This window comes from Delphinus delphis, chromosome 6 (genome assembly GCF_949987515.2).
Source record: "Delphinus delphis chromosome 6, mDelDel1.2, whole genome shotgun sequence".
NCBI classification, from domain to species: Eukaryota; Metazoa; Chordata; class Mammalia; order Artiodactyla; family Delphinidae; genus Delphinus; species Delphinus delphis.
The window spans coordinates 25665875-25686185 of NC_082688.1; the positions used below are offsets into that span (position 1 = coordinate 25665875).

A 20311-nucleotide genomic window follows, 5' to 3' on the forward strand; every position below is an offset into this window, starting at 1 on the left:
GGCGCAGCGGTTGAGAGTCCGCCTGCCGATGCAGGGGACACGGGTTCGTGCCCCGGTCCGGGAGGATCCCACATGCCGCGGAGAGGCTGGGCCCGTGAGCCATGGCCGCTGAGCCTGCGCGTCCGGAGCCTGTGCTCCGCAACGGGAGAGGCCGCAACAGTGAGAGGCCCGCGTACCGCAAAAAAAAAAAAAGAAAAAGTGTTCATTGAACACTGAACACACCTCCTAGCGCTGCTGACCACCTCCAGTGTCTGTGATTGTTCTCTCTTCACACTTATGTTCCCACTTTAGCCAGGAGAGCCTTGAGGCCAGGGACCTGGTCACACAAGTCTGTGTCTGCCCCAGTGCCCAGAGTAGGGCCCAAAACATGTGATGAATGTGCCCATGAACCTTCATGTCCTGAAGATCTGTAGAACTTACATTTGCCTACATTTATAAAGAACATCAAACCCTAGAACCCTGGACCAATTTCAGCAGCATGGGACAACAAGGCCTCTAGGAGGGTTTCTCATACTCATCAATCTGTGATTCGTGAACTTGGCCTCTCTACCTCCCCCACATTCAATCTCTATCCTCCCCTCCCCCGCCCCGCAAATAGCCAGAAAGTCATTGCCATCTCATATATTTTATCCATGTACTTGTGCATTCTATTTCCTCATATACTTGTGCCAGGTTAGTTTTTATTTTTAATCTTAATTTTTAATTGTGGTAAAATACACATAACATAAAATTTACCATCTTAACCATTTTTAAGTGTGCAGTTCAGTGTTGAGTATATTCACTTCAGTTGAGTATATTCACTTCTGTGACAGTTTTAATAGTGAAAAAATAATGATTTAAATTACTAGGAACCAAGGGAATTTCAATGGTTAGGACTCCGTGCTTTCCTTGCCGAGGGCCCAGGTTCGATCCCTGCTCAGGGAACTAAGATCCCACAAGCCATGCAGCACAGCCAAAAAATAAGATGAAATGAACTGAAATGAAATAATAGAATAAAATAAAATAATAAAATAAAAATGAAACCATATTCTGCCTTTATTAATTAAAAAAATAAATTAAAATAAATTACTAGGAAACAAGCAAAATTGGCAATCCAAGAACATTCTCACATCCATACTGAGATCTGGAACTCTCTGAGAGGTGTACACGCCCCATTTTGAGAATAACAGTCACAGCTAACCTTTACTGAATGCTTAGTAAGTTCCAGGCACTATGCTAATTGCTTTCACGCATCTCTTATCTAATAGTTACACCAAATCTAGGAGGCAAATATTATTATCGTCTCCACACTACAGAAGAAGAAACTAATACATAGAGAAAAAGAGTAATTTTGCTAATGAGCTGTGGATCTTTGGATCCAGACCTCAGGGCTGCTCTGCTGAAGCACCTGGCAGTGCCCAAAGGCTAGGTCCCAGCCTTCTAGAAACACTGAAGTCTCTCAAGCGTACAGCGGTTCCCCGTGACTTCCAGATTCATTCTCAGCTAGTTGGTCTTTGCGTCTGTAGACCATGAATGACCCATGCAATCTTCTCTCCAGTCAGGCCATTTCACTGCCATTCAGGCTCAGCCTTTGCTTAGCCTCATGGAGTCACAGTCCCTTGCTTGAAACGGGACCAGAGCTGGAATTCTCAGTCTGTCACTTGGCACCTCTGCGGCCTAAGACAATTGGCTTCTCTTGCTAAGCCTCAGCTCTTTCCCTGGGAATCCTCTAGCATCACGATCTCTTACCTAAAACCCTCCAGGCCAGCTGTGTCTCAGAGTTCAGCGTTTCAGATTTTAGAAAGGTGACAAGCATACACACTGTGTATTATGTAACATCCCACTGGAGTCTGCAACACAAAATCAAACACACTACTATTTTTGCAGCAAGAGTCTAGATATTCATACTGAGTGGGATAAAGACTCGTATTATTTCAAGTTAGATTCTACCACTAAAGAAGTTACAGAAGTGTTTTCATTTGTTACGCTTTCTGGAATTTGGAATGGAGATTATGGATGTGTACCTGCCTCGGAGTGTAACCACAAGGACTAAATACACTCGAAGTACATGCAATACTTTTGAGAGGGGGAGCAGATACTACTGGAGGAGCAGAAGGTACTTAACAAAAGGCAGCCCTTCCTTCTTCCTCCCTTTTCCAAATCCTACATTTTCCTCCGGCTCCTTCCAAACTGTCTTCTTTGACTTTCCTGTTCATGACCCATTTCCTGAATGTGCTCCTCCCAGACCAAGACTTGCTTTCTTCACATTCTCCTAACTGGAATCTCTCCAGAAAAGCAGTCTTTTGATCTCATCCTCCAGCTTGGAAATGTCAACTTGTACGCCCTCCAGTCAGCTGGCCTGTACCATTTTTCAGGGCTTTTGGAGGTAAGCTAGGGTGCTTCCTTGCAAAACCATGGTCACATGTAACCCAAGTTTTTTTTAGAAAGATGAACATGCTCACTGTCCTACCAGAAACCCAAAACAGCCCTCTCTTGCTGACAAATGTTCGAGGGAGGGTGAACCAAGAGGTGATGAGCCAGCTGGGCTAATCTCTTAGTCTTCTGGGGATCGGCCAACTCTAGGTCCCTTCAGGGTCTAGCACTTGCCAGCAGTCAGGGTATGATCACACCATGTGCGGGGGATGCCTTTGGAGTACACAGAAATGTGGCGAGGTCAGAGGCAAGGCATCCGTTAAGAACCTACGTCAGTTCGCAGAGTGATGATGTTGCCCTGATGACGATATTGCCCCACGGAACGGGAAAGGCTCTTCCCTGATCTAAGCCTTTATTATGTGGGTCCTATTCTGGCCACAGACACCACGTGGGTAGTCAGGCCTCTGCCGTTATTTCAGCCTCCGGGGTGAAAACACCCGAACCGTGGAATCTTTTTTGTTCCTGGCTCCAGTTCAAACTGCGCAGACTCTGGATTCACCACTGTTTGTCTCCACCAATCACCACAGCAGGCAGAAGGGCCTCCAGAGGCACATCTACTCTCCTGCATCCTGTGTTTCTGGCTGCTTCACAGCTGGCACCCCTGCCGCCATTTTGGCAGAGGCCCAAGGCCTAGAAAATGAAGGCATCTAGCAACCGCTGGGGACGTAGCCCTGCCGGGCGAGGCTGGTGGAGGGAACATTGTGCTGGAGGGAAGTGGGGTCTGAGTCGCGCTAGCCGGCCTGCGTTAGACGCGGAGGTGGGGAAGGAGAGGCTGCCAAGGGGCTGGGGAGCAGCCAGCGCCGGCCTTAGCTTCTTGCGCCCCTCGTGGCGCCCGCAGGAACTGCAGACCGAGGTCCGGGCTTACTGTTACTGTTGATTTCAGCAGCTTTGATGATGCCTGGGCTGGCCTCTTCGGAGGAATGTAGACCTGTCTGCACCCGAAAATCAAAACCGAGTCCAAGGGGCGTGGCCGGGCCGCTGGCGGAGAGGCCCCACCTCACTTGGGCGGACACCGGCGGCTGGAACTAAGGCCTGGCAGAGGGGGCCCAGGTGGTGGCTCCCGGCTCAGGGCCAGCCATGCTGCTTTCCCACGTGGGCAGGCGTTCGCTTCCCTAGAACGAGCGGACTCCAGGAAGGGAGGAAGTCTCCCCAAGAGAGGAAAGCAGGGGGCTTTTCCCTCTGTGTGCAGCGTCCTGCCCCAGGAAGGAGCTGCTCCAAAGAGCCCCAGTGGGGCTTTCGCAGGGATTCTAAGGATTAGTCGTGAGATACTCAGAATCATTATAACCCATGAGTGTGATCCCTGGGGTTTAAAGCCCTCCCAAGACTCCCATCACCGACCACAGGCCTGCCCAATACTAGCCACTAGGAGCGCGTGGCTGTTGAGTACCCGAAATGTACTCCCAATCCATCAGAGTTCAAAGAATCAGTATGGAAAAAGTAATTATTTTATTAATAAAAACGTTTGTACACTGAGCTAAATAAAATATATTAAAGTTAATTTTACCTTTTTGTTTCATTAAAAAAATGTGGCTACTAGAGAATTTAAAATTACATTCATGGCTCATGTTGTATTTCTATAGTCCAACATGCCAAGCTTCTTTCCTGCCTCAGGGCCTTTGTACTTGCTCTTCTCTCTGACTAGAATGATTTTCTTCCAGCAGGACACCCTTCTTTCTCCTTATTCAGATCTCAATTCAAAGTTCTCATACCTGACTGCTAAACAGTCCCCCTCTATCCTCCTCGCATCATATTATCCAGTTGTATTGTCTTCACAGCACATAACACTCTTTTCATATTGTGTTTACTGTTCCCCCCAACCCCCATCCCCCCCAAAAAGAAAACAACCCAGTGTCTCTTCATCCTTAGAACAGAAGCTCCTTGAGAGCTGAGGCCTTGAACAGCCTGTCACTGTGGTCTCCTCGGTGCCCGTAGTAAATATTTATTGAATGAATGTTGAGAGGGGGATATCCTTCAAGTGCCTTGTTTGCCTTCAAGATGGCCAAAGCTAAGATTCTCATCTGTGTGTCTTAAATAGACATTCTCATTGCTCCTTTGTTTTGCCTTTTCTGTTACTTGTCCTGGGAGATGGAAAAGCAAATTTGAATTTGCATTACTGTCACAGTGCTTTCCTTTGCTGGTTTACAGTTGAGCTTCAAGGTTAAGAGTTCAGGCTTTAGGTACACGGGGTACTAGTTTTGGTTCTACTCATCAGTCTGTGACCCCGGATGGGTCTCGGTCTACCTTGGAGCCCCAGTGCCCCCTAAGCGCTGATCTCTAAGGGTCCTTCCTGCCCCAACGTGAGGATTTGGGTGTTTGGATTTAGGCCCCTGCGAAGGGCAGTTCGCCATGTCCTGCACTCCAAAGCCACTTTGCCGGCACTGCAGTCTCCATTAACCAACTAGCCAGAGTGCTTGGGGCAAGAGGCGTCCCGGTTCATTTAACTTCCTGGCTAAGTGTCAACTAACAAAAATATCCTTACTGAAAATATGAATAGTGTATGAATCCATTTTCCAGCTCTAGGAAGTTACTTCATTAAATACAATGACGTATTCTTAGAAAGTATTAAGGAGGCATTGCTGTTTCCCTCTCAAATTTAAAACTAAGTAGTGGGGCTGAGTCCGAGAGACCTTTGGGGGTCCCAGCTCTGTTAAGCACAGCTGTGTGACTTCAGGCAAGGCATGGCCTTAACCTTCAGGACATCTGTTTTCTTGTGAGGGTGACAGTACCCAGCTTCCAGGGGTGTTATGAGGATGAAAGGAGACACATATAAAGTGCTTAGCAAGGTGTCTGGCGTGTAGCAAGTGCTCAATATTTATTATGATTGTGTGCAATGTCTCTGACCACTGCAATGTACTGAGCCCTACACTTAATTAAGGGAGGGCAAGTGTCAGGACAGAGCTGGCCTCCAGTCCTGACCTGCCCCTGAAATACTCTGGGGCTCTGGGCAAGCCCCACCACTCCCAGGCCTCAGTTTCCTCTTAGGTAAGATGAGGCGTCTGGTTAATCTGTGATTTCCATGCAGGTGCTGGAAGCAGCCGGGCTCGGGATTCCCTTGGGTCTTTGCTTTGGGCAAGCTTGAGTCTCCGCCCTGCTCTGGAAGGTGGAGCCCTTCTGGCTGGCCCAGCTCCTTTCAGGGACCTCCCAGCCGCTCTGCCCCAGCCCCCCAGCCCCGAAAAGTGGTCCTGTGACGCCCTCTGGAGGAAGCAGGGCTCCCTTTCCTCTGCTGCCAAGTGCTTGGCCTCGAATCCCAGGCCCCAGCTCCAGAACAAGAGAAAAGTGTTGAGCCTGCAAATGCATGCCAGCTCGGGGAGATGTAGACCGTTCTTTCTAATCTTGCCTCTCAGGTCCTGCCTGGGCCTCCTCTCTGGGCTCCCTGCCTCCAGACTCCCCCACCGATGCCCTTCTAGGCTGCCCCTGCCTAAAACCCTTCCAGGCTTCCGGTGCAAAGCTCCCCCGAGGAAGCCCAAGGCCCACTGGGATGGCAACTCACACACAGCTCCAGACTCACTTTCATAGCGATCCACTCTCCAGGACTAATTTATCAATTAGGTATTGCAGATGTAGCTACAGAAAGATGTATTTCCAGAGCCTCTCTTTCTATATAGAGGTACATTCACCAAAAATGATAAAACAAGAAGACTACCAAGTTTAATACATGTGCAATTAAATGTCTACAAAATGTAACTTTATGTCAACTGTCTTTGCAGCTGGCCTCATAGCTATATATAACTCATATTTAATATGCAATGTGGGTGAATTTTAACATGCACGATATGGTGTGAGGATGGGGCCTTGGAAAATAACCACGCCCGGGGCCTCCAAGGCCTCACACCATCCCTGTCCTTCACACCCTCTGCTGTAGCCATTCTGAAATGCTTGCTGTTCCTCCCACGGGCTCACTTTCCCTGGATTCCAGGCCTGTGCACCTGCAGTTCTTCTGCTCGGAATGCCCTCTCTTTTCCGTCCGCACCCCTCACCCTCTCCACCTCGCCTGGCTCATTCCCATGAATCCCTCAACAGACATCTCAGGAGCCATATCCTCTGATGAGCTTTCTGATACCCAGGCAGAACCCCTACTACAAGCTCCCTTTTGCTTATGTCCGTGAGAAGAACACGGCAGGAAGGCCCAATACCAGCATCTTTGGCTGCTCCACTTGTATTTACATTGGCCCTGACTACCCTGAGGACCTGAACTGGGTCCCATCCGTCCCTGTGTCCCCAGCACCTGGCTCAGTGCCTGGGTCATAGGATCCTCTCATTGAATGTCTGGTGGATGGATGAGGAAAAGTGTGATGGATGGATGGATGGATGGATGGATGGGTGGATGGGTGGATGGGTCAATATATGGAAAGTTCCAGCATTCTAGTGTAGGAAAGGAGATCCATCATCTGGTGTCGAATTTCCTCCTGGGCACCCCTGCGAGCTGACAGTTTAGGCTTTGCTGGACGTTTTCAGAGGGCAGGAAACTTCTGTCTCCACCACTTAGTCTGTGATCTTGGTCATGTTGCTTTCCTTCTCTAAGTTTGTCTTTTCATCTGTAAAACAGTCTCATAACACCTAGATCATAGGACCACATGGGGTTAAATAGGATGACTTACGTAAATTATAAGGTCATTTTGACACCTGACATTATTATTGCTTTGGTTCAAATTCCATTCAGAAGCTACAAGCAGCTTCTTCGTCAAGCTGATCCGAAACTTTCTTCCCCGTACTCCACCAGCTCAGTGACCGCTCTGGAGCCCTGCATGCTGAGGAGGGCCAGACCATTTTAGTGGCAAGTCTGGTCAGTGCACTGATGTAGCAAGGGACAGAAAAAGCAACAGCACTGCACTTTCCTTGCGCCGACTGCCCTCTCCTGCCTGAGCACTGGACCAAAGGCACCAAAGAACCAGCCTCCAAGTTTAATGATATCCTGGGGTTGCAATCAGTGATCTCCAGAATGCGGCCAACTCTAGGTAATAGGACAATACTTGCCAGAGAAAACCAACAACAAGCAAATTGCAAGAGGAAGAAAAAAAGACAGAGAAGGAAATTTTAGACTAAAAAATCCAGAAAAGACACAGCAACCAAATGTTATACGTGGATTTTGTTTGCATTTTGATTGGACCAAACCAACTATTTTTTAAAAACAGTGATGTAATCAAGCAATGTAAACACTGGATGGTACTAAGAAATTGTTCTTAATTTTTTAGGTGCAATTATGGCATTTTGTGTGTGTGTTTAATTCTTATCTTCTGGAGGTATCCACTGAAATATTTATGAATGAAATCATTTGAGATTTGGTTCAAAATGATTCTATATGTATGGAGAGTGGGATATGGGGAATGCATGAAGGTATAGATAAAATAAATATGCCTAGGGCTTCCCAGGTGGCACAGTGGTTAAAAATCTGCCTGTCAATGCGGGGGACACGGGTTCGAGTCCTGGTCGGGGAGGATCCCACATGCCGGGGAGCAACTAAGCCCGTGTGCTACAACTGAGCCTGTGCTCTAGAGCCCGAGAGCCACAACTACTAAAGCCCTTGAGCATAGAGCCCGTGCTCCACAACAAAAGAAGCCACTGCAATGAGAAGCCCGTGCAACCCAACGAAGACCCAATGCAGCCAAAAGTAAATAAATAAATTAATTGAAAAATAAATAAACAAATTTGCCTATGAATTGATACATGCTATAGCTGGGTCCATGGAGGTTTATTATACTGTTCTTTCTAGTTTTGTGTATGTTTGAGATTTTCCATAATAAATAGTTTTTAAAAACTTCATGAACTATTCTGATTCCTGGAGACACCTTGAATTCAGCTTTGGTGTGAATACCTATATAACCCTTCTTTGAGGGTGAGAGATGGAAGGAGTCAAGTCCTGGGCGCGGCAGGAGGAGCAGAAAGGAAGGATGAGCGCCGAGCACCATGCTACCCACCTCAGTGGTTAGCTCTGGACTGGCCACCATGTTTGATCCGCCGCAACATGCCAGCCTCTGTCCTAAGCCCTCTTCATTCCCTCATCTCAATTCACCCTGTGGGGAAGGCGTTTTCCTCACAGGCAAGAAAGCTGAGAGCCAAGGAGGTCACATAACTTGCCCTAAATCACAAAGCTCCAAAGAGTCCAAGTTCCGCCAGGGGAGTAGGGGGACAAAAAGGAAATACAACAGTAAAATGAGGGAGAAAAGAAACAAAAGACATGGGATCCATGAATAGTTCCATCAACCTAGGAAAGCAGTGAAGGAAGTTCCCAGGTAACAAGAGGCCTGGAGAGGCAAGACCAGACTGGAGCAAGAGAATAAGAAATCTCAAGAGAGGAGTTTCTGGAAACACTTGAAGGAACACCCTCTTTTATTACATAGAGGTTACATTATATGTGATGTTATATTTCTTGCAAAGAGTGTAAGAAACTATTCATTTAAAAGCTAAGCAGAAAAAAATAAAATAAAATAAAAGTTAAGCAGAAAAAATTTTTTGCAAATGTTCTAGAATAAAATATGAGGACATTTTAAAATGTAAAATAAAAATGTTCTAGAAAAATATATATAATTTTTTGGGGTAAATCTCTGAGTTGGGAAGGTACACGTTCACAAAACTAAAAATCATTTTTTTAATATGGGCTTGGTAGATTCAACTATATGAAAACTAATATTTTTCCTCTGCATGGCAAAAAATGCCATAACAAATTTAAAACAGTTGAAAATTGTTTTATTGGAAACAACTGGCAATTGGAAAGATTATTTGAACACATAAATCAATAAAGGGCTAATTTTAGTAATATACATAATGTAAGCAGCGCTAAAATTTAATAAGTAGACCAAAAAGCCAATAGAAAACTGGAAAAAGAACTCAGACAGACAAGTCACAGAAAAGGAAAATGTGCTTAGAAATATCTGAAACGATGCTCACTCTTACACCTAAGAGAAATGTGAATTAAAACTATAGCGAGACACTTTGAGATTCATAAGGACTAAATTGTTTGACAACACCCCCAGCTGGCAAAAGGTGTGGGGCCAAGGCACTCCTATGGGTTGCTCTAGGGAGTGTAAATTGCTCCAGCCTCCATGGACAGTCCTTTGACAACATTTATCAAAATTAAAAATGTATATCTTGTTTGGAAAATTAAGTTGTCTTTTATTGCTGAATTGCAAGAGTTATTTATATATTCTGGATACTAGACTCTTATCAGATATATAATCTACAAATATTTTGTCCCATTCTATGTGCTGTCTTTTCACTTTGTTGATAGTGCCCTTTGAAGTACAAAAGTTTTAAATTTTGATGAAGTCCAACTTATCTGTTTTGTCCTCTGGTTGTTTGTACTCTTTGTGTCATATCTAAGAAATTATCACTTAATCCAAGGTCACAAAGATATATGCCTATTGCTTTCTTCTAAGTATTTTGTAATTTTAGCTCTTATAGTTAGGTCTTTGGTTCACTTTGGGTTAATTTTTTGTATATGGTGTGAGGCAGGGGTCCAAATTCATGCTTTTGCTGTTTGATTTTTTAACTTTTAGAATCAACCTGTACTCAAAATATGGCAGACTTAATCATGATTACTGCACCTGGACCAAATATATTCAACCTGAAAATACAAAGTAAAAGTGCCCTGGGAGGGGACTTCCCCGGAGGTCCAGTGGTTAAGACTCCACGCTTCCACTGCAGGGGCGCGGGTTTGATCCCTGGTCAGGGAACTGGGATCCCATATGCCATGTGGGCGTGGCTGGGGTGGGAAGTGCCCTGGGAGCAATCAGCACACCTAGCACCCAGATCTTGGTTTTGAATGCCATTCTCCGAGAAAAGGAATCAGAGCTCCTTGGAGCAATGTTGGTTATCGGACTGGGGTAAAGATATACAAAATGAGCCTGAAGTACCTTGTAGTGCCAGAAAGTAAGGGAGTGCTCAAACAACAGTGACAACCGTGATGGGGGTATGTCAAAGGGACACAGGAGGAGCCAACTGAAAGAGCTCCCAGGGGCCAAAGCTGGAGCAATTTGAGCAAGAAATAAAGTAGCAGTGAATTATAAACCAAAGTGTAAAATAAATATCTATGAGTCCATACTGATATAAGTAAATGACTGAATAAATAAACAAATAAATAGGAGAGAAGAGACAAATATCCTGTGCAGTAGAATTCCAAATAAATTTTATAGTTACTCCACCCTAAAGGAAGGGGAAACATAACTCCCATTCCTTAAGTGTGAGCTGTGTATAGTGACTTCCTTCCATATAGTACAGTGTTGAGTGGGGAAAAGTATGTGTATACACATTAAAAATTTCCTTTCTACCAGAGCAGTGAATCAAAATGAAATATTTTTATTATAGTGCAAAAAGCATAGACTTTGAAGCTAGACAGACCAGGTTCAGATTTTCACTCTTCCCCTTGCTCACCCAGACGCTGACTGGGTCTTTTAATCTGTAGATATATCACTTAATTACTGCTCTAAACACCACTACATATAATGTAAGCTCCTTTTGTTTGTTCTTTTCATTGATGTATCATCAGTACCTAGAATAAGACCTGGTAAAGAGAAAGTGATTAATAAATGTGTTTAAAAGAACTACTCTCTGAACCTGAGTCTTGGTTTCCTCATCTGTGAAATGGGTATATTTTAAATATATACATTGCAGGGTTGTCACAAAGACTCAAAGAAATCGTATGTGCCAAAGCCCTTTGTGGACTCCACAACTTTATATAAATTTAAGCGGAGCTGAAGAGGATAAGGAAATAGCTCGGTGGGTGGGTTCTGATACCTCCTGATGTTATGTTCATCTGGTTACCCCTTAGAATACTGTTTTCCTTTCTAGATTTTTTTAACAGATCCAATTTATTTATCTATTAAATTATTTTTCTATTGCTGCATAACAAATTATCACAATGTATCAGCTTAAAACAATACCCATATTATTTCATGGTTTTCCCAGGTCAGGAGTCAAGGTGTTGTCTGACTTTGTTCTTATCTGAAGGCTGGACTAAGGGATGATCTGCTTCTAAAATCCCTTAGGTTGTTAGCAGAATCTACTTCCCTGTGATTGTAGAATTCATAGCATCCTGCTTCTTCAAAGCCAGCAATGAAGAAAGAGAGGGAGAGGGAGAGGGAGAGGGAAAGACAGAAAGTGACTGGGAAAGGCTTTGCTGCTTGGAGTGTCTGGGTCAGGTCCACCCAGGACATTCTTCTTTTTGCTTCACTCAAAGTCAACTGATTAGGGACCTTCATTACATCTGCAAAAGCTCACCACCTTTGCCATATAACACGATGTAATCACAGGAGTGCTCTCTCATCACCTTTACCATATTCCATTGGTTGGAAGCAGATCACAGGTCCTACCCAACTCAAGGGGTGGGATTATACTGGGCATAACACCAGAGGGGCCATCTCAGAATTATGGCTACACTCTTCATATCAATGATAACTCTGGTTTAGGTCAGAATGTCTATATTGCAAATTTACAATGTAATGCGTCAGAGAAGACCAATAAGCTGTTTGGGACCTCAATTGTTATAGTACCTGAGAACAGGTACTAAGTGCCTTGGACCTGGGCCAAGAAAACATGGTTCTGGTTCCAACTCCACTGCAGCAAAATGGATGAGTTCCTTTCTCTCTAAGCCTCACTTTCTTATCTGACTTATGGAGATAGTTATAGTCATGTCCACCTTCCAGGGTCAGTATGAGAATTTCTAGATTGCAGCTCTTGTAAACATGTACTACCACCTCCCCACCACTTCAGCAGTCACACCCTATCCCTCTTAGTCACATGGCTGTCTCAGCTCACGTGCCCCCCCATCTCACAGAGCCATACAATAGGCCTCTGTAACTCATCCCATCCCTCAAAGCCACCTAAGGGCCTTGGCTCTTATGTCCCTCCCACCCTGTGCAGTGGTCATGCCACCATATGCAATTCCACCTTTGCATTAACACAGGCACATGGATTTAACATATGACTATCCCTTAAGGAGAGAGAGAGAAAAAAAAAAGCAAAGAAGAAAAGCATGACCTTTTAAGGAAAAATGAGCACAGCATACACTTGTCAACTTGAATGTGAATTCCTACCCTCTGACAGCCACCAAAGCAAGAACAAAGAGCTGCACTCAACCTGACTAAAGCTTATGATGCTTCTACTCCCTCTGAATTTATGATGACATTTGGTCCAGAGTGGCACAGAACCAGCTTTAATGCCTGCTGTAAAACTTCACGCACATGACCCCATCCGCTAAAAGGAGGCTGAAGCCTGAATGGCAACAGATGAAAGCCCAGGGCCTTCAGGGGTGACTCTGGCTTCCTCTGCTGCATCCCTTTGCCACCACAGTGGCCTTCTCTGCCCTGGGTATTACCCCTCTTCCTTTTTTTGTTTTTTTGTGTTTTTTTTTTAGTAATATATATTTAACATAAAATTTACGATTTTAATAATTTTTAAGCATACAGTTCAGTGACATTAAGTACCTCCACACTGTCGTCCAACCATCACATGTATCTATCATCAAAATTTTTCATCTTCTCAACTTCCCATACTCTGCACTTATTAAACAATAACTCCCTTGACTTCCTCCCTGCAATATCTATTCTCCTTTCTATCTCTATAAATTTGACTATCGAGATAGCCTCATCCACCAGAGGGCAGAGAGAAGAAGCAAGAAGAACTAGGATCCTGCAGCCTGTGGAATGAAAACCATATTCACAGAAAGACAGACAAAATGAAAAGGCAGAGGACTTTGTATCAGATGAAGGAACAAGATAAAACCACCAAAAACAACTAAGTAAAGTGGAAATAGGCAACATTCCAGAAAAAGAATTCAGAATAATGATAGTGAAAATGATCCAAGACCTTGGAAAAAGAATGGAGGCAAAGATCGAGAAGATGCAAGAAATGTTTAACAAAGACCTAGAAGAATTAAAGAACAAACAAACAGAGATGAACAATACAATACCTGAAATGAAAAATACACTAGAAGGAATCAGTAGCAGAATAACTGAGGAAGAAGAAAGGATAAGTGATCTGGAAGAGAGAATGGTGGAATTCACTGCTGTGGAACAGAGTAAAGAAAAAAGAATGAAAAGAAATGAAGACAGCCAAAGAGACCTCTGGGACAACATTAAACGCAACAACATTTGCATTTTAGGTGTTCCAGAAGGAGAAGAGAGAGAGAAAGGACCTGAGAAAATATTTGAAGAGATGATAGTCGAAAACTTCCCTAACATGGGAATGGAAATAGCCACGCAAGTCCAGGAAGCACAGCGAGTCCCATACAGGATAAACCCAAGGAGAAACACTCCAAGACACATAGTAATCAAACTGGCAAAAATTAAAGACAAAGAAAAATTATTAAATGCAAGAAGGGAAAAATGACAACATACAAGGGAACTCCCATAAGGTTAACAGCTGATTTCTCAGCAGAAACTCTACAAGCCTGAACAGAGTGATATGATACATTTAAAGTGATGAAAAGGAAGAAACTACAACCCAAATTACTCTACCTGGCAATGATCTCATTCAGATTCGACGGGGAAATCAAAAGCTTTACAGACAAGCAACAGCTGAGAGAATTCAGCACCACCAAACCAGCTCTACAACAAATGCTAAAGGAACTTCTCTAAGTAGGAGACACAAGAGAAGAAAAGGACCACAAAAACAAACCCAAACAATTAAGAAAATGATAATAGGAATATACATATCGATAATTACCTTAAATGTGAATGGATTAAATGCTCCAACAGAAAGACACAGGCTTGCTGAATGGATACAAAAACAAGAGCCATATATATGCTGTCTACAAGAGACCCACTTCAGACCTAGGGACACATACAGACTGAAAGTGAGGGGATGGAAAAAGATATTCTATGCAAATAGAAATCAAAAGAAAGCTGGAGTAGCAATACTCATATCAGATAAATAGACTTTAAAATAAAGAATGTTACAAGAGACAAGGAAGGACATTACGTAATGATCAAGGGATCAATATAAGAAGATATAACAATTATAAATATATATGCACCCAACATAGGAGCACCTCAATACATATGGCAAATGCTAACAGCTATAAAAGAGAAAATAGAAAGTAACACAAAAATAGTGGGGGACTTTAACACTTCACTTACACCAAAGGACAGATCATCCAGGCAGAAAATTAATAAGAAAACACAAGCTTTAAATGACACAACAGACCAGAGAGATTTAACTGATATTTATAGGACATTCCATCTGAAAACAGCAAATTACGCTTTCTTCTCAAGTGCACAAGGAACATTCTCCAGGATAGATCACATCTTGGGTCACAAATCAAGTCTCGGTAAATTTAAGAAAACTGAAATGATATCAAGCATCTTTTCGGACCACAATGCTGTGAGATTAGAAATAAATTATAGGGGAAAAAACGTAAAAAACACAAACACATGGAGGCTAAACAATATATTACTAAATAACCAAGAGATCACTGAAGAAATCAAAGAGAAAATCAAAAATTACCTAGAGACAAATGACAATTAAAACATGATGATCCAAAACCTATGGGAAACTGGAACCAGGCCCAGAACCAAGATGGTGGAGTAGAAGGATTTGCTCTCACTCCCTCTTGCAAGAACACCAGAATCACAGCTAGCTGCTGGACAACCACTGACAGGAAGACACTGGAATTCACCAAAAAAGATACCCCACATCCAAAGACAAAGGAGAAGCCACAATGAGAAGGTAGGAGTGGTGAAATCACAGTAAAATCAAATCCCATAACTGCTGGGCAGGTGACTCACAGACTGGAGAACACTTACACCACAGAAGTCCACCCACTGGAGTGAAGGTTCTGAGCCCCACGTCAGGGTTCCCAACCTGGGGTCGGGCAACAGGAGAAGGAATTCCTAAAGAATCACACTTTGAAGGCTACTGGGATTTGATTGCAGGACTTCCACAGGACTGGGGGAAACAGAGACTCCACTCCTGGAGGGCACACACAAAGTAGTGTGTGCATCAGGACACAGGGAAAGGAGCAGTGACCCCAGGGGAGACTGAACCAGACCTACCTGCTAGTGTTGGAGGGTCTCCTGCAGATGTGGGGGGTGGCTGTGGCTCACTGTGGGGACAAGGACACTGGCAGCAGAAGTTCTGGGAAGCATTCCTTGGCATGAGCCCTCCCTGAGTCCATTAGCCTCACCACAGAGCCCAGGTAGGCTCCAGTGTTCAGTTGCCTCAGGCCAAACAACCAACAGGGAGAAAACCCAGCCCCACCCATAAGCAGTCAAGCAGATTAAAGTTTTACTGAGCTCTTCCCACTAGAGCAACAGTCAGCTCTACCCACCACCAGCCCCTCCCATCAGGAAACGTGCACAAACCTCTTAGATAGCCTCATCCACCAAAGGGCAGACAGCAGAAGCAAGAACTACAATCCTGCAGCCTGTGGAACAAAAACCACATTCACCGAAAGACAGACAAGATGAAAAGGCAGAGGGGTATGTACCAGATGAAGGAACAAGACAAAACCCCAGAAAAACAACTAAATGAAGTGGAGATAGGCAACCTTCCAGAAAAAGAATTCAGAATAATGATAGTGAACATGGTCCAGGACCTCGGAAAAAGAATGGAGGCAAACATAGAGAAGATGCAAGAAATGTTTAACAAAAACTTAGAAGAATTAAAGAACAAACAAACAGAGATGAACAATACAATAACTGATATGAAAAATACACTAGAAGGAATCAATAGAAGAATAACTGAGGCAGAAGAAAGGATAAGTGACCTGGAAGACAGAGTGGTGGAATTCAAAGCTGTGGAACAGAATAAAGAAAAAAGAATGAAAAGAAATGAAGACAGCATAAGAGACAATATTAAACACAACAACATTTGCATTTTAGGTGTCCTAGAGGAGAAGAGAGAAAGAAAGGACCCAAGAAAATATTTGAAGAGATTATAGTCGAAAACTTCCCTAACATGGGAAAGGAAATACCCACCCATGTCCGGAAAGCGCAGAGAGTTCCATACCAGATAAACCCAAGGAGAAACATGCTGAGACACATAATAATCAAATAGGCAAAAATTAAAGACAAAGAAAAATTATTGAAAGCAGCAAGGAAAAAAAAAAACAAGTAACATAAAAGGGAACTCCCATAAGGTTAACAGCTTATTTCTCAGCAGAAACTCTACTAGCCAGAAGGGAGTGGCATGATATACTTAAAGTAATGAAAAGGAAGAACATACAACCAAGATTACTCTACCCAGCAAGGATCTCATTCAGATTCGATGGAGAGATCAAAAGCTTTACAGACAAGCAAAAGATAAGAGAATTCAGCACCACCAAACCAGCTCTACAACAAATGCTAAAGGAACTTCTCTAATTGGGAAACACAAGAGAAGAAAAGGACCTACAAAAACAAACCCAAAACAATTAAGAACATGGTCATAGGAACAGACATATCGATAATTACCTTACACGTGAATGGATTCAATGCTCCAACCAAAAGACACAGGCTCACTGAATGGATACAAAAACAACACCCATATAAATGCTGTCTACAAGAGACCCACTTCAGACCTAGGGACACGTTCACACTGAAAGTGAGGGAATGGAAAAAGATATTCTATGCAAATGGAAATCAAAAGAACACTGGAGTAGGAATACTCATATCAGATAAAATAGACTTTAAAATAAAGAATGTTACAAGAGACAAGGAAGGACACTACATAATGATCAAGAGATCAATCCAAGAAGAAGATATAACATTTATAACTATACATGCACCCAACATAGGAGCACCTCAATACATAAGGCAACTGCTAACAGCTATAAAAGAGGAAATCGACAGTAACACAATAATAGTTGGGGACTTTAACACCTCATTCACACCAATGGACAGATTATCCAAAATGAAAATAAACAAGGAAACAGAAGCTTTAAACGACACAATAGACCAGATAGATTTAATTGATATTTATAGGACATTCCATCCAAAAACAGCATATTACACTTTCTTCTCAAGTGTGCACAGAACATTTTGCAGGATAGATCACATCTTGGATCACAAATCAACCCTCAGTAAATTTAAGAAAATTGAAGTCATATCAAGCATCTTTTCTAACCACAACACTATGAGATTAGAAATCAATTACAGGGAAACAAATGTAAAAAATACAAACACATGAAGGCTAAACAATACATTACTAAATAACTAAGAGATCACTGAAGAAATCAAAGAGGAAATCAAAAAACACCTAGAGACAAATGACAATGAAAACACGATGATACAAAACCTATGGGACGCAGCAAAAGCAGTTCCAAGAGGGAACCTTACAGCTATAAAAGCCTACTTTAAGAAACAAGAAAAATCTCTAAATAATCTAACCTTACACCTAAAGGAACTAGAGAAAGAAGAACAAACAAAATGCAAAGTTAGCAGAAGGAAAGAAATCATAAAGATCAGAGCAGAAATAAATGAAATAGAAACAAAGAAAACAATAGCAAAGATCAATAAAACTAAAAGCTGGTTCTTTGAGAAGATAAACAAAATTGATAAACCATTAGCCAGACTCATCAAGAAAAAGAGGGAGAGGACTCACATCAATAAAATTAGAAATGAAAAAGGAGAAGTTACAACAGACACCGCAGAAATACAAAGCATCCTAAGAGACTACTACAAGCAACTCTATGCCAATAAAATGGACAACCTGGAAGAAATGGACAAATTCTTAGAAAGGGATAGCCTTCCAAGACTGAACCAGGAAGAAATAGAAAATATGAACAGGCCAATCACAAGTAATGAAATTGAAACTGTGATTAAAAATCTTCCAGCAAACAAAAGTCCAGGACCAGATGGCTTCACAGGTGAATTCTATCAAACATTCAGAGAAGAGCTAACACCCTGCTTCTCAAACTCTTCCAAAAAATTGCAGAGGAAGGAACACTCCCAAGCTCATTGTACGAGGCCACCATCACCCTGATACCAAACCCAGACAAAGATACTACAAAAAAAGAAAATTACAGGCCAATATCACTGATGAATATAGATGCAAAAATCCTCATCAAAATACTAGCAAACAGAATCGAACAACACATTAAAAAGATCATACACCATAATCAATTGGGATTGATCCCAGGGATGCAAGGATTCTTCAATATACGCAAATCAATCAATGTGAGACACCATATTAACAATTTGAAGAATAAAAACCGTATGATCATCTCAATAGATGCAGAAAAAGCTTTTGACAAAATTCAACACCCATTTATGATAAAAACTCTCCAGAAAGTGGGCACAGAGGCAACCTACCTCAACATAATAAAGGCCATATATGACACACCCACAGCAAACATCATTCTCAATGGTGAAAAACTGAGAGCATTTCCTCTAAGATCAGGAGCAAGACAAGGATGTCCACTATCACCACTATTATTCAAGACAGTATTGGAAGTCCTAGCCATGGCAATCAGAGAAGAGAAAGAAATAAAAGGAATACAAATCGGAAAAGAAGAAGTAAAATTGTCCCTGTTTGCAGATGAGATGATACTATACATAGATAATTCCTAAAAACCAGTAGAAAACTAGTAGCCACCAGAAAACTACTAACAACCAGAAAACTACTAGTGTTAATCAATGAATTTGGTAAAGTCGCAGGATACAAAATTAATGCACAGAATCTCCTGCATTCCTATACACTAACAACAAAGATCAGAAAGAGAAATTAAAGAAACAATCCCATTCACCACTGCAACAAAAGAATAAAATACCTAGGAATAAACCTACCTAAGCAGGTAAAAGACCTGTCCTCAGAAAACTCTTAAGACACTGAAGACATGAAAGAAATCAAACATGAAAGTAATCAAAGATGAAACAAACAGATGGTGAGATATACCACGTTCTTGGATTGGAAGAATCAATATCATGAAAATGACTACAGTACCCAAAGCAATCTACAGATTCAATGCATTCCCTATCAAATTACTGATGGCATTTTTTACGGAACTAGCATAAACAATCTTAAAATTTGTATGGAGACACAAAAGACCCCAAATAGCCAAAGCAATCTTGAGGGAAAACACGGACCTGGAGGAATCAGACTCCCTGACTTCAGACTATAGTACAAAGCTACAGTAATCAAGACAATACGGTACTGGCACAAAAACAGAAATACAGATCTATGGAACAGAATAGAAAGCCCAGAGATAAACCCACACACCTATGGTCACCTAATCTATGACAAAGGAGGCAAGGATATACAATGCAGAAAAGACAGTCTCTTCAATAAGTGGTAATGGGAAAACTGGACAACAACATGTAAAAGAATGAAATTAGAACAGTCCCTAACACCATACACAAAAATAACCTCAAAATGAATTAGAGACCTAAATGTAAGACTGCACACTATAAAACTGTAAGAGGAAAACAGAGGAAGAACACTCTTTGACATAAATCACAGCAAGATCTTTTTTTGACCCACCTTCTAAAGTAATGGAAATGAAAAGAAAAATAGGGGCGTCCCTGGTGGCACAGTGGTTGAGAGTCCGCCTGCCGATGCAGGGGACGCGGGTTCGTGCCCCGGTCCGGGAGGATCCTGCATGCCACGGAGTGGCTGGGCCTGTTAGCCATGGCCGCTGAGCCTGCGCGTCCGGAGCCTGTGCATCCGGAGCCTGTGCTCTGAAATGGGAGAGGGCACAGCAGTGAGAGGCCCGCGTACCACAAAAAAAAAAAAAAAAAAAAAAAAGAAAAATAAGCAAATGGGACCTAATGAAACTTAAAAGCTTTTGCACAGCAAAGGAAACTATAAACAAGATAAAAAGACAACCCACAGAGTGGGAGAAAATATTTGCAAATGCATCAATGGACAAAGGATTAATCTCCAAAATATATGAACAGCTCATGTAGCTCAATATTAAAAAACAAATAACCCAATAAAAAAATGGGCAGAAGACCTAAATAGACATTTCTCCAAAGAAGACATACAGATG

At 42.5% G+C, this 20311-nt stretch overlaps 1 long non-coding RNA gene across 1 annotated transcript; it reads right to left on the reverse strand.

The window, feature by feature from the left end:
* Positions 1 to 787: 787 nt before the first annotated feature.
* Positions 788 to 15494, reverse strand: LOC132426561 (uncharacterized). The gene is made up of 3 exons (XR_009519725.1): positions 15399 to 15494; positions 1729 to 1829; positions 788 to 974 (listed from the first exon to the last, which is right to left on the reverse strand). It is a non-coding gene; the product is annotated as an uncharacterized lncRNA (long non-coding RNA).
* Positions 15495 to 20311: the final 4817 nt, after the last annotated feature.